This window comes from Pongo abelii, chromosome 3 (assembly GCF_028885655.2).
Source record: "Pongo abelii isolate AG06213 chromosome 3, NHGRI_mPonAbe1-v2.0_pri, whole genome shotgun sequence".
Lineage (NCBI taxonomy): Eukaryota > Metazoa > Chordata > Mammalia > Primates > Hominidae > Pongo > Pongo abelii.
The window spans coordinates 197,746,446-197,768,234 of NC_071988.2; the positions used below are offsets into that span (position 1 = coordinate 197,746,446).

Consider the following 21,789-nt stretch of genomic DNA (forward strand, 5'->3'; position numbering starts at 1 on the left):
TTCTTGTAAATTTGTTTGGGTTCATTGCAGATTCTGGATATTAGCCCTTTGTCAGATGAGTAGATTGCAAAAATTTTCTCCCATTCTGTAGGTTGCCTGTTCACTCTGATGGTAGTTTCTTTTGCTGTAGGTTGCCTGTTCACTCTGATGGTAGTTTCCTTTGCTGTGCAGAAGCTGTTTAGTTTAATTAGATCCCATTTGTCAATTTTGGCTTTTGTTGCCATTGCTTTTGGTGTTTTAGACATGAAGTCCTTACCCATGCCTATGTCCTGAATGGTATTTTAGTCAATAATTTACAAGAATCGAAGATGAATTTCTACTACCCAAATACTGATGTAACCTTGTGATAAAATAATGGAGAAAACGGTAGCAGATATCTTTCTGAGCAGAAATGCTTTCAAATTTAAGTAAAAAGTCCAAGGTTCAGTGATTTAAATAGATGTTATTTTTTAACATAAAGTAAAATATGATATTGGTAGTTGCTATAGTTCAGTGGTCAGCAATGTCATTAAATCCCAGAGCTGGGAGTTTTTTCTTATATTTCTGCCTATGTTGTCCATTCATCATCATGTTTGTTTCCTCATGGTCACAAGAGGGCTGCTACAGGACAGTATCAGGGCTGAGTTCCAGGCAAGGGGAACACGGAAAGACAAAGTACCAGCTACATTTGTCTCTTTCATTAGTCAAGCAAAAGTCTTCCTAGAAGCTCCCCATAGGAGTTAACCAAATATGTCACCGGAAAGGGTGCAGAGAAAATCAAGTTTCTGGCAAAGGACAACAGGATAGTTTTGACTGACTTAGGCAAATCGTGATCCATGGCTAAGGGCTGGATTCCCTTACAAGGGAGATGAGAGATGGGTGTGATTGGTCAGTTGAAAGTATATTTGATACTCTGCCATCAGTTGAAAGTATATTTGATTGTCTGCCACCTAACCTCGTGCACTAATCCCATGTTCTGCAGTGGTCAGTCCTGTCTCAGACAGGAGGAAACAGAGCTATTGCCCATTCTGGGTGCTGATTTCCCAGGTAACCAGAGCTCTCAGTCTCCCATCTTCCTGTTTGATACTCCACATTTGCACATTAATTCTAGGGCTACGTTTCCAAAAATCTTTGCGTTATAGACATGACTTGATGCTTTGTTATGGAACAAAAATGTTGGCAACAGAAGAAGCAGTAATAAACGTCATAGGAAATTTATATTTTTAATTATTTTTTCTAGCAAATAAAATGGTACAAACTATTTCAAGTCCTCTCAGAAGAAATGTTAAAACTCACAGCAAGACGATGTTATTAGATTAGCAGATATAGTTTTGGACCAGTGGTTATTAAATGACAATAAAATATCAGGAAGTTGATTAGGGTCTATGCATATCAGTCAGGCTTTAGGTATAACGTCTTGGAAAGAGATGTTAATAGTTGGAAGGTATCAACTGAGAAACTGAGTTGATTCTTCCCATCCTGCTTTCAATAAAGAAAGTAGTTGTGGATAGTGTGAATGGAAAATCTTGGGGGCCCCAAAATTACTAAACTAAGGGAAAAGTCAAGCTGGGAACTGTTCAGGGAAAACCTGCCTCCCATTCTATTCAAAGTCATCCCTCTGCTCTCTGACATAGATGCATATTCTGATTGCCTCCTTTGGAATTTGTCTTTCACCTACCTGTGATTTGGAAGCCCCCTCCCTGCTTTGAGCTGCCTCTGCCTTTCTGGATGCAACCAAAATACTTCTTACATGTATTGATTGATGCCTCATGTTTCCTTAAAATGTATAAAACCAAGCTGTACCCTGACCACCTTGGGTACATGTCATCAGGACCTCCTGAGGCTGTGTTATGGGCACACATCCTTAACTTTGGCAAATAAACCTCCTAAAATGATTGAGACTTGTCTCAAAATTTTTCTCAATTGACAATAGATTTCTGATTAATCAGATGAATTCGAAGACAAACAGGCCTGTGAAATTATAGAATTATATCTTTAAAAAAGAAAGATATATGATTCATCTTTTAGGAGAAATACACGCATTTGAAAAATATTTTTAAAAAATTTAACAAGGAATAAATTTATAGTTCCATAAAATTCTAGAAGTTTAGCTTTTGTAAAATAAAATATGAAAAGGTGAAATGGTAAGCACAAACTGATGAAAACAAACACGTGAACAAAAATAGAAAAAAAATGGCTTGAGGGAAGATACTTGGTAAGGCAATTACATTGTCATAGCAGAATTCAAATCAGCATTAAATTTCAAAACATTGCACATATTTAAACTTGGGTGAATTTGAACTTGAAACTATGGGCTGGCCAATAGTCACAAAGGGAAAAAAAATACAATTACTACAAATTAACATTTAACAAGTGTGGCCAAAGCTGCACTCAGGACAGAAGTTCCCATCCCCAAATAGTTCATGTAAAAAGGAACAACGATAAGAATGCTTGCTATTCAATTTTTAATTTTAATAAAGGAAAAATCACAATAAGTCTAAAGCAAGGAAATGGAAGGGAAGAATAGAACTGTCAGGGGCTGGAAGGTAGGGTGTGGAACTAGAATTTAGTGTAATAAGAAAAATGCAATGCTTCTGCAAATCTCTTGAATAGAGACACGGCTTATTTAAGAAATTTTTGAATAAAACTTGTAATATACCAGACATTATTCTATTTAAATATTATATTATTTCTGACTGCTCCCCAAGGTATTATTACACTAACTCTTACAGATGGAAAAATCTGAGGTACAGAGAGATTAGGTAATTTTCTCCAGATCAGAAAGGCAGGGCCAGGCGCGATGGTTTACGCCTGTAATCCCAGCACTTTGGTAGGCGGAAGTGGGCAGATTGCCTGAGCTCAGGAGCTTGAGACCAGCCTGGGCAACACGGAGAAACCCGGTCTCTACTAACCACACACACACACACACACACACACACACACACACACACACACACACAGAGCCAAGCATGGTGACGCGTGCCTGTAATCCCAGCTACCCGGGAGGCTGACACATGAGAATGGCTTGAACCCGGGAGGCGGAGGTTGCAGTGAGCTGAAATCTCACCACTTCACTTCAAATAACAGGATTAAACCTGGTAGTCTTTCTCTTGGCTCTGAGCTCTTAACATTAAGCTATGTAATTGATGTTTCTGAAATGTATCAATAAATAGGAAGTAATTTCAAGCAAGTATCAAAGGCATGCTTTTGAGAATAGAAAAACTAACTGTAAATTGTATTTTAAGAATATTCAAAATTATTTTGATTTGGAAGAATAATAGAGGTTGATTTTACTACCAGTTACTGTGAAACACAATTATGTGTTTTTATGTGTAATTATATTAATATGGTAATATTACCATATTAGTAATTGATTAATAATTAATATGGTATTTCATAATTTGACTATATGGAATCATCATTACATAATAGAAAGTAACAAAATTAACCTTAATAGAATGAAATATACATAATGAGATTTCAATAAATCGCGAGAGGATTATTTAGCAAATGGACATGTTTAATCTTTAAAAAATTTCTGATGTATAAAATGAATTACAGAAACATTTTATGATTAATTGTTTTAAATGAAAGAACTACAAAATCTATAAGTGAACATTTATCTAAACTTGCAATGAATGTTATTTTCTATGTATAAAAAATGACAAATTGGGAAATTGACAGATTTAAGTATAAAATGTTACAAGATTCAACATGGCAGAAACATCACAAAAATAACGAAAGAGTAAACTCAGAACTAAAATATATCAATATGTTCAAAGTATATACAAAAAGAAAAAATTAAATAAATATCAACTCCGCTCTACCAAATCCATTAAAGAAAATGACAAAACCCCAATTTTAAAAGTAAAAGGCAATTCTAAAAAAAAAGACCTGGAAAAAAGGGAACTCAAATCATGAACAAATCTGCAATAAAATAATGACCTTGTTATGAAAGAAATACAAAATAAAGCAACAATGAAGTACTATTTACATGATATCAAATTAGCAAAGTTTTTTAGAAAGCATGTGAGGATAGTTCTGTGAGTGAGGCACTCTTGGACTTCATAACACACATAATGTACTAAAGTCTTCACAAGCACTTTTGAAGAATTCTGTCCTAAGAGTTTTTGGCTTTGTTTTTCAATTTGGTGTATGGTGCAGTAGTGATAGCATGATGTCTAAGCTTTTATTCTCATCTTAGGTGAACCCCTACTTTGTGTTTGTCTACACACACACACATACACACACAATATTCAAGACTGAACACGTGTAGAAAGCAAAGTGCATAAAGGAAAAGTGTAGCCATACAAAAGCTTACTTCAAAAGGAGGGAGAGTGAGAGAGATTCTGCCTCTAGCAAGCACAAATGCACAGTGCATAATTTATTGAACATTTCTTTCCAATTTTACTTAATAGCTTGCATTGTTCAAGGCACCAATGTTAGCTCTACCAATTTGATTGCTTTTTTATGGCAGAGAATTACAGTGCTGTGAAGTCCATTATTTTTATATCACATTTAATAAGCTATTCATTTTACAATTTTGAAGCAGAGGAAATGAAAACTTGTATCTCTTGCAGATGGGTATTCTCAATGGCTTCTATATTTAAAGGAAAATGAAGCCTCAATACCTTGGTTACTCAACTGTTTCTAACAAGTACTGTATATCACTGGGTCATGCTTTCAGGTACTGGCCAGAAAATCTTACAGAAATTAGAATGCTTGGAGAAGTTAAGAATATCATAAAAACAAACTATGAAATGGCAATATAAGAAATATCAAATTGACAACCCCCTCCCTAAATCAAAGTTCTTTTACATTAAATTTACATCAAGATCACAGGAACAAATAAGGATTTGTCTCAGGAGTGTTATTTGTTCTTATTTATCATGACTTCTTTTCTACCTTCGGCCATTTTAGCTGGCCAGTGAAAGAGTGGCTTTTGTTATTTCAGCCTGTTTTGGTTAATTTCTTTGATCAGACTCATAAAAGATGTATTATTAGGTATGTGATTCAATAAATCATTAACCTGAGTAAATATTTATTGCTCTTCATATGATATCTATGTTTTGAACAATGGTTTTAAAATGCTAACAATCTTTTTTAAACATAATAGAGAAGTAAATGAGTATTTTAGATGAAAAGGAATATAGGTAGACTAGTTTGTCATTTCTTGGCAAAGTGAAATAATATCTTACAGAGATAATGTGTTTGTCATCTGTGGAATTTGGCTTTTCAGAGATATACAGCATATTTCACATGATCGATATATTTCATGTGCAATGTCTAGAAACTGAATAAAATTCTCTTTTAGATAGAGACAGTGAAGCACTATCTGTCTCAATCCATTCTCCCAAGGTAAAACATAAAAAGAAACATGAGTTTTATGAAAAGGGTTTTCTCCCTTTGGTCTGTGAATAGTTTGATATCGAGGTTCAAATTTATGTCCTTACACTCTGTAAATTCTATAAATATAATTTTCTTAGAAGTTTCAACTTATCAATATCCTATAGAATGGTGAAAAAAAAGTAAGAGTAAAATTAAGCAATGTTTTCCAAGGTTTCAAAACCATAAAAGCAATCTATCAACTATGATAGGTTTCTTAAACTAAAAGGTTTAAGAAAACAAAACATTATTATCTCAGTTTTGGAGGTAGGAAGTGCAAAATCAAAGTGTTAGTAGTGTCATGCTCCCTCTGAAGCCTCTGGGCAGAGGATCTTTCCTTGCTTCCTGTGGTTTCAGGTACCCCTGGATGTTCCTTGGCTTGTGGCAACATCACTCCTATCTTCACCTCCATCTTCACATGGCCATCTTCTTTCCTCTGTCTTCACACGTCTTCTTATAAGGACACAGCCATATTGAATTAAGACTCCCCCTCCTCCCCACTATGTCCTCGTTTTAATTTGATTACATCTGCAAAGACCCTGTTTCCAAGTAAAGCCACATTCACAAGTACTGGGAGGGTAATATTTCAACATACCCTTCTGGGGAACACAATTTCATCCATAACATTATTGTGACCTTTGAGAAAAGCACTGTTTCCACATTTCAAAAATAGAGATGTTGAAATTCAGAGTTAAACAGCTAGTACCAGAGTCAAGTTTATTCTGTCAAGTCTGGGAATAATTACCCCACGGTTCTGAGTCTAATAAAAGAAGATTAATATACTTTCATATCAGGGATGTTAACTATATTTAGTGTCCTTTTTTCTTGACTTTTGTCTTTAGTTTCCTGGAAATATGTAGTTAACTGAGTTTTTGAGATGTGTTCATATACTTATGAGCAGTATTTGGGTTTCATATCCACTAATTACAAAAAGAAAGAATTTAGTAGGATATGAATAAATAATGAATAAAATAAGCAAGTTTTGAAAACCAAATGGAACCTTTATAGTAATTATATTTTGGAAACATATTTAGTTTTTTTATCTATTTCTTAAAATGTTGATATGAACACTCAAACTCATTATTTTTGGTAGAAAGTACATATTCCCTTTTGAAATGTCATAATATCCTTTTAATATCTTCAAGTCTTATATAGATTAAAACTGGAAGATTTGCTGTGACATGACTTTTGTTGCTTCTCTATTTTAAGTGTAATATAAAATGTAAAATATTGTAAAAAATGTAATGCAACAAAATTCCCCTGGAGGAAGTAAAAATATTCATATTAATGATGTAGGGAAGGCAAAACTTTACCTCAACCTTCATAAGGTCCCCAGCTGGGCCTTATTAAATTAACGTAAGATAGATTATCAGAAGAAAAGCCTACAAATATAATACAGGTGTTTTTTGTTTGTTTTAACTTTCATTTTAAGTTGAGGGGTACACATGCAGGTTTCTTACATAGGTGAACTTGTGTCATGGGGGTTTGTTCTACAGATTATTTCATCACCCAGCTATTACGCCTAGTACTGATCAGTTATATTCCTGATCCTCTTCCTCGTCCCATTTTACACCCTCCAATAGGCCCCAGTTGTTGCCCTCTATGTGTCCATGTGTTCTCATCATTTAGCCGCCACTAATATGAGTTTTAATGTGACACAAGAGCCCTCATAAAAGGAAGACCCGAAGTCACAGAGTTGAACACTTGTATACTAAATAGAACAAACAGTGGTAATTATGGGAAGTACCTAAATGATGTGGAGAAGTTAAAGGTAATGAGAATTATTTTGACAAGGTCTATTTTTAAAGACTATGATTCCTTATGAAAGAATATTTGTTCAGGGAGAACATCTTTCATATGGGAGTTTTTACCTACTTTTCTCAGGAAGAAAAGCGGAGATCGGAATGCACTTCTAGAATCTGTTGCTTCTTGAGTGCCTTTGGCTCAAAATAATCTTTCTGACAAAATGGCGTATCATCTGATGTCATATACTGTTAATCTTCAATGGTGTAAATTGTGCAATCCTCACTAACAATGTACAATACTGTTTATAATTTTAATGGCAAATTTTCAAAAATTATTATTCAACAAGCTGATAGGTATGCTATAAAAATCAAATCAAAGGCAATTTTTACCAGCTTTCTGAATTCTCACCAATTTTCACAAATTTGCAGTGTCAGAGAACTGACAATTTTTTTCTGGTGCAAAGAAACTGGAAACTGGACAGATGGAAACAGGCTTATTGGAGCATCAGCCATTGCTTGACTGGTAAGTTTGATTTTGAAGTTGACAAATGAAGAGGTGTTTACTTTTTCAACACCTTCTCTTTGAACATATCCCTAAAATTAAGGCATTGGTCCATGAAATTAAAGAACACTTGTATACTAAATAGAATAAAAACTGGTAATTGTGGGAAGTAACTAAATGACATGGAGAAGTTAAAGGTAGATAAGAATTATTTTGATAAGGTTTATTTTTAAAGACTATGATTCCTCATGGAAGAATATTGGCATTAACAGTTACATAAGTATTCATTTCAGTTGTCTGTTACTTGTTATATGTTTAGTTTTCCAGTTAAGTAAATTATTTTAGCCACTGGGCTTTAAAGAATATTTAATGGGAGAATACATACTCTTGTCTGCCTGAACTTGTTTATAATATTGCTTAAAAGCACACCTTATAATTTTTTAAACACTTAAATAACTTATACAATCAAAAAATTTTAAAGACACACATTCAACAAAGGCAAGCTTAAACCAAAGCAATAAACATTTTGGTTGACACTCCACCTGCTCTGATGGCTGAGGGCATATCGAATTAGCAATCTAGAACTTGAGTTTTCATGCCCATACAGAGACAGGAGATGACGCCTTGGGTTCAGCTGAGCAGGGAACTGATACTGAGACACGTGCATGCACCTAGAATCGTCAACAAGCCACAAATTCAATAAAGAATTTGTGGATGGTGACTCATGCCTGTAGTCCCAGCATTTTGGGAGGCCAAGAAAAGAGGATCACTTGAGGCCAAGAGTCTGAAGCAAGTCTAGGCAAGATGACAAGACTGTCTCTACAAAAAATATTTGAAACTTAGCTGGGCATAGTGATACATGCCTACAGTTCCAGTTACTCAGAAGTTCAAGGCTAAAGAATCATTTGAATCCAGGAGTTCAGTGATGCAGTGAGCTGTGATCACCACTGCACTCCAGCCTGGGTGACAGAGTAAAACTGCGTGTCAAAAAGCCAAAAAAGAAGTGGACTTGTAGAAAACTAGTGCTACTTACACAGGAAAAGAGCAGGCAACAGAACGTGCATGCAAAAGGGCCACATATCAGACTTAACGAAGATTTTAAAGCAGCCATTTATAAATGTGTTCCAAGAAGTAAATGAGTGCTTAAAGAAGTAAGTAAGGAAAGCATGATGACAATATCTTAGCTAGAGAATATCCATAAATAAATAGAAATTTCAAAAACGAATCAAATGGGAGTTCTGGAATTGAAAAGTACAGTAAGTGAAAAAAATTCATTGAATGGGCTCATCAGGCTGGGCGCAGTGGCTCACGGCCCTGTAATCCCAGCACTTTGAGAGGCCAAGGCAGGTGGATGACTTGAGCCCAGGAGTTTCAGACCAGCCTGAGCAAAATGGCGAAACCCCATCTCTACTAAAAACACAAAAATTAGCCAAGTGTGGTGGCGTGCGCCTGTAGTCTCAGCTACTCAGAAGGCTGAGGCAGGAGGATCACTTGAACCTGGGAGGCAGAAATTACAGTGAGCCAAGATCATGCTGCTGTACTCCAGCCTGGGCAACAGAGCAAGACCCTGTCACACACACAAAAAAGGGCTCATCAGATTATTTGAACTGGCCAAAAAGAATCTGCAAACTTGAAGATAGATTGATATGGATGATATAATCCAAACAACAGAGAGATAAAAGATTAAAGAAAAATAAACGCTACTTTACAGTAACGAGGGACACTATTAAGTGAATCAACATATTCACAAAGTACTAAAAGCAAAGGAAGGGGAAAGGAGGAATAATATTCAAATATATAATTAACAAAAACTTCCATAATGTGATGAAAAACATTAATCTACACATTTAAAAAGCTCAAAAAACTGTAAATAGGACAAACAGAAAGAGGACACCCTATCATAGTAAAAATACTGAAAGCAAACAGCAAAGAGAAAATCTTAAAAGCAGTAACAGAAAAATATCAAGCACTAAAGCAAATACTGATATCGCTTAATTTATACAAGCTAGAGGTATTCATATAATGTAACAGAATATTAAAATATTGCCTGTATTTTACATTCTTTAGATGCTTTTAATCTTTCAAAGTGCTCCAAAATTCTAATATTCGAAAGTCAAATCTAAGAATAAAAAGATTAAATATAACTGGAATCGAAAGACAGACAGATGGACTGAGTGAAATTCAGCAGTAATGTTTTTTAACTCATCCTGGTTAATTACTTCCATGTAGGAACCTTTATAAATCATTTGACCTGACTTTGTTCATGAACCCATAATGTATACCTCAAAAGTAATGTGTAACTACCATTCCATTTGCAATGATGCAAATTTATCATTTTTTTAAATAAGCAAAATAATATTAAAAATGTAAAATAATAATCCAAGAAAGAAATATGTTTTATATTCTCTTTATAATACTTTTAAATTAGCATTTATTGGCAAAAGACAGCATCAGCTACTGGTAAGAAGGCATAATTGATTATTTAAAGATCAGATTTTAATTTCTGACTGCCAATGACTAACAAAATATATTTGTTCATTTGAACAAAATTATGTGAGCCTTAATGTTTTTATGTATGAATTAAGCATATTTTCTTGAGACCCAAAGACATGTCACAGTAAAATGAACTGTGAGATATGAGTAATTTATAAAAATTACTTTTAATGCAGGCTGTCTTATGGTCATTGTACTTTTCCAAACCAGAAATTCTGTGAAGATGGATGTTGTCACCTGTGTACAACACTTCATCTATGAAGCTTATCAAATCATGCTTGGGCCGGGCATGGTGGGTCACACCTATAATCTTATCGCTTTGGGAGGCCAAGATGGGTGGATCACTTGAGGTCAGAAGTTCAAGACCAGCCTAGTCAACATGGCAAAACCCCATCTCTACTAAAAATACAACAGTTTGCCAGGTGTGGTGGTGTGTGCCTCTAATCCCAGCTACTCAAGAGGCTGAGGCAGGAGAATCACTTGAACCCGGGAGGCAGAGGTTGCAGTGAGCCAAGATGGTGCCACTTCACTCCAGCCTGGGCAAAAGAGTGAAACTCTGTCTCAAAACAAAAACAAAAACAAAAACAAAAAACATACTTGACAAGAACCAATTCATCTTCTTTGTAAATTGAAAGCATTGAAGAGTGATGCATTCTTTGAAATACAAAATGCAGTTCTCAAAGTTATGCTCTTTTGAACTTTAATTAAATATATATTTTCCTCTTTAACACATATGCCAAGAAAATGAAATATTCAAAGCAATAAGTAATGAATTATAAAACACCAATAGGCAAAAGAAGAAATTCTTAGCACCTCACAGTTGCTTATTCTGATGAAAAAAGTTACATGTTATAAATTATATTTGTTTACTGATTTGACCAAATCCAACTTTCTCCTCCTTCCTACCTCATGCAGAAATACAAATTTCTAATAAAACCACTTTATCAAATCGACTACATAATTGGAAGTAAAACACTCCTCAGCAAATGCAAAAGAAAGAATGGAAATCATAACAAACAGTCTCTCTGACCACAGTGCAATCAAATTAGAACTCAGGACTAGAAATTCACTCAAAACCACAAAACTACATGGAAATGTATACTGGGTATACAACGAAATTAAGGCAGAAATAAAGAAGTTCTTTGAAACCGATGAGAATGAAGAAACAATGTACCAGAATCTCTGGGACACAACTAAAGCAGTGTTAAGAAGGAAATTTATAGCACTAAATGTCCACATCAGAAAGGAGGAAAGATATAAAATCGACACCCAAACGTCACAATTAAAAGAACTGGAGAAGCGCAAACAAATTCAAAAGCTAGCAGAAGACAAGAAATAATTAAGATCAGAGCAGAACTGAGGGAGATAGAGAAACAAAAAACCCTTCAAAAAAATCAGTGAATCCAGGAGTTGGTTTTTTGAAAAGAATAACAAAATAGATAGACCACTAAACTAATAAAGAAGAAAAGAGAGAATCAAATAGATAATAAATGATAAAGCAGATTTCACCACTGATACCCCAAAATACAAACTACCATCAGAGAATAATATAAACCCCTCTATGCAAATGAACTGGAAAACCTAGAAGAAATGGATAAATTCCTGGACACATACACCCTCCCAAGACTAAACCAGGAAGAAGTCGAGTCCCTGAAGTGCTCAATAACAAGTTCTGAAATTAAGGCAGTAATTAATAGCCTACCAGCCAAAGAAAGCCCAGGACAAGATGGATTCACAGTCAAATTCTACCAGAGGTATCAACAGGAGCTGTTACCATTCTTTCTGGAACTATTACAAACAATAGGAAAAGAAAGCCTCCTCCCTAACTCATTTTATTAGGCCAGCATCATCCTGATACCAAAACTTGGCAGAGACACAACAAAAAAAGAAAATTTCAAGCCAATATCCCTGATGAACATCAATACAAAAATCCTCAATAAAATACTGGCAAACAAAATCTAACAGCACATCGAAAAGCTTATCCACCACGATCAAGTCAGCTTCATCCCTGGGATGCCAAGCTGGTTCAACATCTGCAAATCAGTAAACATAATCCATCACATAAACAGAACCAATGACAAAAACTACATGATTATCTCAATAGATGCAGAAAAGGCCTTCAATAAAATTCAACATCCCTTCATGCTGAAAACTATCAATAAACTAGGTATTGATCGGACATACCTGAAAATAATAAGAGCTACTTATGACAAACCCACAGCCAATATCATACTGAACGAGCAAAAGCTGGAAGCATTCCAAGGCAGCCCAAGACAAGGATGCCCTCTCTCAACACTCCTATTCAACATAGTATTGGAAATTCTGAGGGCAATCAGGAAAGATAAAAAAATAAAGAGTACTCAAATAGGAAGAAAAGGAAGTCAAATTGTCTCTGTTTGCAGATGACATGATTCTATATTTAGAAATCCCCATCATCTCAGCCCAAAAACTCCTTAAGCTGATAAGCAAATTCAGCAAAGTCTCAGGATACAAAATCAATGTGCGAAAATCACAAGCATTCCTATACACCAACAAAAGACAAGCAGAGAGCCAAATCATGAGTGAACTCCCATTCACAATTGCTACAAAGAGAATAAAAAACCTAGGAATACAACTTATAAGGGACATGAAGGACCTCTTCGAGGAGATCCACAAACCACTGCTGAAGTAAATAAGAGAGGACACAAATGGAAAAAAAATTCCATGCTCATGGATAGGAAGAATCAATATCATGAAAATGGCCATACTGCCCAAAGTAATTTATATATTCAATGCTATTCCAATCCAGCTACCATTGACTTTCTTTGCAGAATTAGGAAAAACTACTTTAAATTTTATATGGAACTGAAAAGGGCCCATATAGCCAAGACAATCCTAAGCAAAAAGAACAAAGCTGGAGGCATCATGCTACCCGACTTCAAACTATGCTACAAGGCTACAGTAATGAAAACAGCATGCTACTTGTACCGAAACAGATATATAGACCAATGGGACAGAACAGAGACCTCAGAAATAACACCATGCATCTACAACCATCTGATCTTCAGCAAACCTGACAAAAACAAGCAATAGGGAAAGGATTCCCTATTTAATAAATGGTGTTGGGAAAGCTGGCTAGCCATATGCAGAAAACAGAAACTGGACTCCTTCCTTACACCTTATACAAAAATTAACTCAAGATGGATTAAAGGCTTAAATGTAAAACCCCAAACCATAAAAACTTAGAAGAAAACCTAGGCAATACTATTCAAGACATAGGCATGGGCAAAAATTTTATTACTAAAATACCAAAAGCAATTGCAGCAAAAGCCAAAATTGACAAATGGGATCTAATCAAGCTAAAGAGCTTCTGCACAGCAAAATAAACTATCATCAGAGTGAATAGGCAATCCACAGAATGGGAGAAAAATAGTGCAATCTACCCATTGGAGAAAGGTCTAATATCCAGAATCTTCAAGGAACTTAAACATATGTACAAGAAAAAAAAAACAACCCCATCAAAAAATGGGCAAAGGATATGAACAGACACTTCTCAAAAGAGGGCATTCATGCGGCCAACATACAAAAAAAGCTCATCATCACTGGTCATTAGAGAAATGCAAATCAACACCACAATGAGATACCATCTCATGTCAGTTAGAATGGCGATCATTAAAAGGTCAAGAAACACCAGCCTGGCCAACATGATGAAACCCGGTCTCTACTAAACATACAAAAATTAGTTGGGCATGGTGGTGCACATCTGTAATCCCAGCTACTTGGGAGGCTGAGGCAGGACAATCACTTGAACCTGGAAGGCAGAGGTTGCAGTGAGATGAGATCACGCCATTGCGCTCCAGCCTTGGTGACAGGGCAAGACTCTTTCTTAAAAAAAAAAAAAAAAAAAAAAAAAGTCAGAAAACAACAGATGCTGGCAAGGCTGTGGAGAAATAAGAACACTTTTACACTGTTGATGGGAGTGTAAATTAGTTCAACCATTGTGGAAGACAGTGTGGCAATTCCTCAAGGATCTAGAACCCTAGAACCAGAAATATCATTTGACCCAGCAATCCCATTACCTGGTATATACCCACAGGATTATAAATCATTCTCCTATAAAGACACATGCACACATATGTTTATTGCTGCACTATTTACAATAGCAAAGACTTGGAACCAACCCAAATGCTCATCAATGATAGACTGAATAAAGAAAATGTCGCATATAAACACCATGGAATACTATGCAGTCATAAAAAAGAATGACTTCACATCGTTTACAGGGACATGGATGAAACTGGAAGCCAACATTCTCAGAAAACTAACACAGGAGCAGAAAATCAAACACCTCATATTCTCACTCATAAGTGAGAGTTGGACAATGAGAACACATGGACACAGGGAGGGGAACATCACACACTGGGGCCTGTCGGGGGTTGGAAGGCAAGAAAAGAAGGGAGAGCATTAAGACAAATACCTAATGCATGCAGGGCTTAAAACCTAGATGATAGTTTGATAGGTGCAGCAAACCACCATGGCACATGTATACCTATGTAACATACCTGCACATTCTGCACACGTATCCCAGAACTTAAAGTAAAATTTAAAAAGCAAAACACATGCACATACTATATCCTAGCATGTTTTCTTTTGTATATCCAATTTATGAACAAAAGCTATACATGTGAAATACATAAAAATGATATTTTTGAGATTATATTATTCTTATAGTTTTCAATGGAATTATCTTTTACCGTAAAACTAAATGACAACGAACGAACTGAAGTGTCTTTTAAATTTTTCTGCCCCCTTTCTCCATTTCCACTTTTATCCACACTAACCCTCCCCAACACCACCACTCAGATCTTAGGAGAAAAGGCAAATGATTGACATTCTGATGGCAAGAGGTTTTCTTTTTAAGCACTGTGCTCAGCAAGAGTTAAAACAAAGTAAATCAATCAGAATGAATAAATAATTAATCAAATATTCTCATGTTTGTAAGTGCTCCTTTCAACTCTGTAACAATAATGATCTTCAATAGGTCAGGACTGACTCCTTCTAATTTTGTCATTTACTATCTGTATGACCACCTACTTTTTTTAATTACTTTATTAGTCTATAATTGTATATCAGGCACTATACTAAGTACTTTAAATTAGTTATCTAATTTTATTACTGTTTTATAAAGGAAAGAACTGAGGCTGAAAGAGGATGTTATTTGCCCAATATGGTACATTGAGTAAGAATTATGAGACGTGACCACATAAGACTATTGGCCTTTAAATAGCAGTTAAAATCACTAGTTAGGCACAAGAAGTTGAGCAGCTACTAAACATTCCTTGCTTGATTCCCTTTTCTGCACAGTAGGCACAATCATAATGTCTATCTCCTAGAGTTATCATCATTATTGAGTGAGATGAGTTTATGTGAACATATTTAGCAGAGCATTTGTCATGTAATAAGCAATCAAAGGTTAACACATAGACACAGAGCACTCCTAAAACATTTCATCCACATAATATAAACGCCAAAATTTACAAATCAGTTATAATAGAGATGGTCTCTCCATCACCATTATTAAATTTCCATTGCACTTATTCAGCAGCAAAAGTGAATTTGAACATAGAGTAATGAGTATATTCTAAATTATAGAATCTGAAAATTCTTTTCTATGCAGTAATGGTTGTACAGTCTCAAAAAAGAGAATTTCTAAAATTTTTTGTTTTTAAAAATTAAGGGAATATTTTAAAGTATTTGTCTTATTATCATTTTCTTTTCCAATAATAGAGAAATTTATGAAACCCAGTATATAAAGACAGTGATGGGCCAGGAACCCAAAATTTAAGTTCCAAACTATACAAATCTAATATGCTGGAAAAAAATCATAAAATGAACACATCTTTCTTACTATAGCTCCAATAAATATTCCAATTACATTAACATAAATTAGCTCATTAATCTAGACAGTAACCTATGAGGTATGTACTATTATAATTTCTAGTAACAGATAAGAAAACTGAGGTATAGAAAAAGTAAGTAACTTATTCAGGGTCACACATTTAATGAGATTCATAGCTGTGCAAATAGAGGACCCACAAGAAAGTTAATTAACCTCCCTGATTTTCTGTTCTCAATTATGAATAAAGGGGTTAAAAATGACACAGAAGGTAGAATGTTAAAATCAGACTTACTTGAATCACATCTCTTACCCAGTGCCATTTTTTACGGATAATTTGATGGGTACTGGTGGCTGTGAGACATAAGCAAATATGTAAACCTCTGGTATTGCTAAAGCAAATGCCTACATCTTTCCTTGATGTAAGCGTACATATTGTGGCCCAGATTTAATATATGAGGTCTCTAAGTGAGCCATTCAGGGTATCATTTACACAATAAAAACCTTTTTAATTTTGAAACGTCTCTATTTTATACTCATATAAATGACATTTTCCAATGGACCATGCCTCTTAAATCCATATTTTCCTAGTTTGTTTGCCATAAGCAACTCAGACAGAGCATGTACACGTTGCTAAAAAGCATCTTAAAGCTGTGAATTGTCCACTACCTTTCCACAGAAAATAGCATCAGGAAGCACATTTACTAGGTGACTTCATCAGGCAGTTTCTCCCCAGGATGCCCTTGGTTGGAGGACACAGGTACTAAACCATTTTATCCCAAAGTTGAATTCGATTATTTCCACACTATCTTTCAACCCTATCATTGTGTTACTTAAAAGTTAGTTGTGTTATAAGTTATGAGTCTCATATTTGACATGTTAAATTCTCATTAATACCCTAAATAATGTAGTATATTAAGGAGATAAGCATGGCAAAATACTACAGCTGGAATTTAATTCTTTAGTATAGAACTTAAAATGTTAAATATTTTTAAACAGCCCCTGAAATTTTTGTCATAGAACTACTCAATGTAATATTGTCAGCCAAAAAAGTAATAATTCAAAAAGCAATTTTAAAAGCTTCATAAGTGCACAATTTTTTTTTTCTCACCTTGTCTGGAATTGAACAGCCAGAGATTCAATTATAGCTGTCAGAAACTCATACCTCATCATATTACGGTAATAATGCATTATCTTGGAAAACCAAGGCCAAATATTAGCTATATCTTATAAGCAACATATTGATTTTTCAAAACGGTTTATATAGGTCAAAACACCTCAAAATCATGTTACTCTTTCAGAAATATGAGAAAATATTGTGACATTTAATTTTAAAATACATTAAAAAGTTTCACTGGCTTACGATGATTACATATATATGTTTTCACTATGCAATCAAAATGATAAGCAGCTATGCCAAAAACAGACTGAGAAAAAAATTATATTTTTTCCTAGGTTCTCTACTAATTTGCATTTGCTTCTTGTTTATTCATTTTATCGTCTTCCAGCAAGTGATAGCTGACACTGCAGTGTTCAGAAAAATTTTGGTGATAAGTTTAAAATTAATGATAAGTATAAACAGTCTACTCAACCTAAAAGGGAAATATATTCATACTGTGTAATATTATATGAAGGATTAAGTAGATAAAGTAGAAAGAAATAATAAAAATAAAAGTAGAAATAAGAAAATATTAACAAATAGAATGATGAATACATCCTAGCTTTGGGTTAAATGTAAGGATGTGTAGACACATATTACGTATTACACACTTATGCTTATATTTTATTTAACCATATCAGTGACCTATATTTTTCTCAATTGTCACTTGTTTTATATTAAGTTTACAAATTTTTAAATCATGTATGTGGATTTTCCTTTGTGGTTTGTTTTATTTATCTATAGTTATAATTTCCTCTCTCATTTAGTCGTGAGAGAAATATTCACTTTATTTTCTTACAGTTCGAGTTTTTTTATATGTAAGTCATTAATCCATCTTAATAAAAACAGTAATGAGAATAAATTCACGGTCAGTTAGAAATTGAAGGATCGAACGGCAAGCGCCTAGAGCCAAGAAAGAGCAGCTCCTCTGAAAAATGGCAGAAGCAGTTTTCCATGCCCCAAACAGGAAAGGAAGAATGTATGAGACTTATGAGTCTCCATTGCCAATCCTTTCTGGTCAGGACCGTGGTCCTCAGAAAGCAAGATATTCTATGCTGAAATGATTAACAACAATGTGATTGTGAGGAATGCAGAGGACATTGAGCAGCTCTATGGGGAAGGTTCTTTTGGAAAAGGTATTCTTTCAAGAAACTGTCCAGCGATCACAGTTTCAGATCCTAAATTGGTTGCGAAATGGAAAGATATGAAGACAAACATGCTTATCATCACATCAAAGAAGTATCAACGTAGTGTTGAGTGGGTGGCAGAGCTGATGCGTAGACAGGGACAGAATGAGAATACAGTGCGCAGAATCCTCAAGGATTACATGAATCCGCTTGAGCATCGCCCTGTGAAAAGGAATGAACAGGCTCAAATGCATGATGAGCTTAACTCTGGAATGGTTTCCAACGTGGAAGGCACAGCGGTAGGAGAGAGATCTTCTGTGATAAACGGGGACTCTGGAAAGTCAGGTGTTATGGGTGATCCCAGTGAGCCATTAGGCTGCCTGCAGGAGGGCTCTGGGAGCGACCCACCAACAGAAGGCTTTGAGGAAAGGGTGGGAGAGGACGCTTCACCTCCGCCCCAAGCATGTTGCTGCAAACACGATGCTCTTGTCCTCCCGTCTGGCCCTCACCGGGAGGACAGCAGCCAGCATTTTGGTCTCCTGCATGCTGGGGACAGAGGGCCTGACCAGTACGTGCTGGTGCAGGAAGCCGAGTGTGCAGTGAGCGAGAGGAAGGATGCCTCAAATGAAGAATTGGTGCAAAGAAAGAGACTAATCTGCAGAAGAAATCCATATAGGATCTCTGAGTATTTGCAGCTCAGCCTAGAAGAGGCGTTTTTCCTGGTCTGTGCTCTGGAATGTTTAAGTATTTGCTACGAGAAGGAGCCTTTAACGATAGTGAAGCTCTGGAAAGCTTTCACTGTAGTTCAGCCCACGTTCAGGACCACCTACATGGCCTACCATTACTTCCCAAGCAAGGGCTAGTGCCCAGAGTGGGGCTCAAGTACGGGACAGATTTGCTGCTATGTTGGAAAGGCCCTCCGTTTTACCATGCAAGCTATTCTGTCGTTATTGAGCTAGTTGATGAGCAGTTTGAAGGCTGTCTCTGCAGGCCTTTCAGTTGGATGTCCCTGGCTGCCTTGAGCAGAGTTTCCGTTAATGTCTCCAAGGAACTCATGCTGTGCTGTTTCATTAAACCCTCTACTATGACTGACAAGGAAATGGAGTCACCAGAATGTATGAAAAAAATTAGAGTTCAGGAGGTGATTCTGAGTTGATGGGTGTCTTCACGAGAGAGGAGTGACCAAGACGAACTTTAACAATTCAACCTCAAATTTCTAATTTCACCAACAACTATTTATTGAGGGCTGGGTAAAAAGTTCTTTTTACAGTAATCCCCCATTAATTTATAAGTTTTAAAGGGCCTGGTGCTCCCAGCACCAGACAATGATCAGTGTTTTAAAAGATAAATTACACAGGGGAGGAGAAAGAGCCCTGCACTGGGCCTGCAGATTCTGTCCTTGCATTGGCCTCTTCCAATCCCGAGCCTCGTGCCTCTGGCCTCAGTCTGTGCCCTCATCCAGTCACTGGGGAGGTTGGACTAGATGAGTAGATGAATCCCGAGGTGACTCTTCCAACAACAGGGACATTTATTCTCTGATTTTACCTGAAAATGGTAGTGGTTTACATTTATGCAGTACAGTTTACGAAGCGCTTTCATACACAAGCATCTCTGGTTACTTACCTCTAAGCTGTTCCCAAAAGAGTGTTAGCAGATTTATCAATTACAGGATCTATGTTCCATTATTTTGAATGGAAAAAATTGTTATATGTCTCAGCATATCCAAGAACTTTAACCAATAGCTCAAAACATTTAAAAATCTCTTTAATATCTACCAAGGATTTCTGTATAACAAAGCCTTTAAAACATCAGTTACCTAATTATTTAACTCTCAAATGAACTCATTTGTAGGCATGTTTATGTACAGAACACAACAATATTGTACAACATTAGATAAGCATATCTTCACTGAACTTGTTACAATGAGTGGTGAAATAATGTTTGGAGACATAATGAAAGCAATTAACATTTAGCAAAATATAATAAAGCCTTTGTTTAATTGGTGAAAAAAAACAGAAGGATCATCTACAATTGTACCATTTTCTGAAGAAATATAAATTTTCAAGTTGGCTTATGAAGGATTAGAAAATGTAAAAGAGCCAAAGATTAAGGGAGCCCATTTTAGCTTTCAATCAATAAATTCTTCAAATATTATTAAATTAATGGTTTGTGAAGAATATATAGCATGCTAGGCACTAGTGAGCGTGTAAACTGCTACGAACTTTCAGAACAGCAAATTGGCAATATAAATCATGAAACATAAACTCTTCCACACCAATAATTCTATTTCCAGGAAGCTATACTACTAAATAATCTCAAATTTAAATGACTTATGAACCAAAATATTAATTGTACCATTAATAATAATACTAAAGAGTTGGATGAAATTTAAATGTCCAATACTGGGAAGATGACTCGTAAATTGCAGCATATTTGAGGGGGGAAATATGAGATAGATTTCAAAATTAATTTTACTAAAAATGTTAATGTCATACATATGCTCAAGATTTCTTGAAAAATCTATGACATAAAATTATATGTATAGTATAATCCTTTTACATAAAAGGCATAAAGTTTATAATTTTTAGTTAATACACAAATATACTTACATAGAAAAATTAATACAAGAAAATGCACTAGAATGAGAGTAGTAATTGCCCCTCAGAGGAGAAATTGATGTATAATTTTTTTTACCTTCTTTCACTTTTCTTTGTCTTCCATGATAATACCTATCACGTTATTTCATTCTTCATTACAGTAGCTAACTCTGAGTCCTAACACAGTGATTTTGAGGCTGACTTTCTCTTTAATAAAATGGAAAATGATCCTTTAACAACAATTTATAAAAGTGTTAAATGATCTTGGAGGGTCCTTCTTGTTTTACCAAAAGAAATTTTTTCCCATAAAAAGTAAAAAGTCTCAATCCTGAATGGCACCCTGTTATAATCTAGAAACTGCCATGCTGGGTTAATTTACTATCTCACAGCCCAGAAATGATCTCATTGACAGAGATGCCAAGGCACCATTCTGTTCCTTGAGCATCCTCTATAGGATTTCCCCAACATATTAGCCATACTTTCCAAAGATCTCTAGCTTAATTTACTAACTCATTATGGACTTAGGGAGATGTGAAATGTGTATTCAATTGTTTCTCTGAACATTTAAGAAATGCACCAACAGCATTTCTTACAAATTTTTTTTGTTCTATCAACAATGTTACTTTGTTTTAATAAATTAATGAGTTTGGTGCTTCGCTTTCAATTGCGTGTGTGTGTGAGAGAAAGAGATTCTTAATGATATTCACACTATAAATTTTAATACACAGCTACTCTTTTTTTAACCATAAAGTCTGAGTCATTTTAGTGATGGCGAAGAGGGATATGATAGGTTTGTGGGAAAGGGTGAGCCAACAGCCCATCTGAACACCAACTGTTGAGTGCCCATTTCCCCAGGTGTCACTGGATTTCTGGGAAACAGCTTCCTAGACATTAGTGTCCTCAATTAAAGAGCAGATAATTATGGCT

The 21,789-nt window shown here is 35.4% G+C and overlaps 1 pseudogene; it reads left to right on the top strand.

Moving 5' to 3' along the window:
• The first annotated feature begins 18,073 nt into the window (after positions 1-18,073).
• LOC100448052 (tRNA-splicing endonuclease subunit Sen2-like) lies at positions 18,074-19,504 on the top strand (annotated as a pseudogene).
• Positions 19,505-21,789: the final 2,285 nt, after the last annotated feature.